General features: G+C 44.0%; 1 pseudogene; it reads right to left on the bottom strand.

The window, feature by feature from the left end:
* Nucleotides 1–324: 324 nt before the first annotated feature.
* LOC111157886 lies at nt 325–1,278 on the bottom strand (annotated as a pseudogene).
* Nucleotides 1,279–1,965: the final 687 nt, after the last annotated feature.

Here is a 1,965-nt window from a genome sequence, read left to right as displayed (position 1 = left end):
AAGCCAACATAAGTGTTGTGTGTGCACTTAGGTGCATGTGTCCCTTACATCATCCTAATCCTAATTAGGATCCTAATCCATCAACAGTCTGAAACAGGTATTATGTAGAAGGCTGAGACAAAGGCTTGGGGTTTCAACTTGCCAGACATCACTGCAATTATAATACTGAGCCACTTTTTTTAAAAAACTAAGTGGTTTCTGTGTTGTAGAAAAGGCAGCACATAATTGTCAATGTCCCATTGGAAGAGGGGATCAATTTCCTGGAACGGTGGAAAACAGTGGTGAGGAGCATGACCTTGATCTGTTCCAACACATGGCCTAGGGTTAGGACATTCAGATGATCTGTGTCATTGCTTCTTTGTCTGCTTGGTCTGGACCCTGCATATGGGGACTGCCCTCTTCCTATGGAGAGAAAAACCATCTACTGTCACCACGCTTCCGAGCCATGGCGGGAAGGTGCTGAGACTCGTGCAGGTATTTCCTTCTTCCCTTTGGAATGTTCCCTTCTGCATCTAGTTGAGCCCTGGCTTGCCTCCTCTTTAGTATGGGTTTGGCCCGTGTTTGGCGTTCACATAGAGAGGCTCTTCTTTAAGCATCTCTGCCCCAGGGAGAGGGATTCTTTGGACAGCAGGTACAGAGCCAGCACCAGGCACCATCATGACCATCCCTCCTGAATTGACCACATTGCCTGCCACTGGTAGTGTCATAGTGACAGCCCCTTGTCCACTGCTGCTTGTGTTGGTGTTGCCTCCTGTCTGAACAATCTGTTCTCCTGCCAGACTGGCTGCTGGTGTGGTGATCATCCCTGGAAAGGGACTGTAAGGTGCCACAGAATGGTGCCGTCTGCATGTACCTGCTGATGGACGGTGGTCTGTCCTTCAGTGGTCTGTGCTATTTGTCATCCCTGGACAGTCTTCTGCTGCTGGGTCTGGGTCTGGCCAGCAGTGACTGCTCTCTGGGGCTGCGAGACGATGATCTGCTGGGTCTGGCCTTGCTGGCCCTGTATCTGCACAGCCTGCCCACCATGGATCTGAATCTGTCCAGGTGGGACCAACTGTATCTGCTGTAAACCCTGAGTCCCAGACACAAGTACTGGCATGATGGTTTGACTTGTCCACCAGGGACAGCTTGGACCATGGTGGGCTGGCCAGTTTATGGAATTAATTGGCTTCCACTATTGACCTGTACCATTAATGGCTACCTCGGACCTGCTACTGAATCTCTCCAGCTGGCATGACAATCTGTCCAACTATTGCTGTTTGCTGTATACTACTCCATGGTCCCTCCAACTTAGAATCCTATCCACAGTGAGTTTCACTGAGGAGATCCTAGAAGACTGTGAAATGCACTCCGTGCCTGCTCCCCCGGTTCTCTGCCCATGCTGATTGGCTCCAGTACCGGATCCCAAAACCCAGAGGTCCAGCCACAGCCCTTGCTGCCACAGCCACTGACGTGATTGAGTCTTCTTAACCATGAATACGCAGCATCTCTCCATTTATTTGGTTCTTTGATTTTATTTATCATCTTGATTTTGTTTTTTGTCATCTAGATCTTACACATACTCTGTTCAATTTGTACCTAAGTATTTCAATTTTTGTGGATCCTAATGTAAATTGTATTTTTTTTACTTTCCAATCATTTATTGCTAGTATATAAGAAAGCAATTGACTTCTGTATATTAACTTGTATCCTCAATACTACAGAAATATTTACATTATATTATATTAAATTGTCATATTTAATATACTAAAGCATTTAATATTGATATTTAATATGTTATATTTACCTTAATAATATTAATATTTAATGTAATATTATACTTAATATACTATATTTAATATATCATATTAATTTTGTTCCTCTATAGGTAGAGTCTCCCCCACCCCCCACCTCCAGTTTCTTTCAAAATTTTCTCTTCATGTTTAATTATCTGTAGTTTGAAAATGACATGGGTAGCTATAATTT

The sequence above is a fragment of the Enhydra lutris genome, unplaced genomic scaffold, assembly GCF_002288905.1.
Source record: "Enhydra lutris kenyoni isolate GAN:26980312 unplaced genomic scaffold, ASM228890v2 scaffoldscaffold3, whole genome shotgun sequence".
In the NCBI taxonomy this organism is placed as follows: domain Eukaryota; kingdom Metazoa; phylum Chordata; class Mammalia; order Carnivora; family Mustelidae; genus Enhydra; species Enhydra lutris.
The sequence above is the reverse complement of the archived record's forward strand: the minus strand, read 5'-3'. Positions and strand labels throughout refer to the sequence as shown.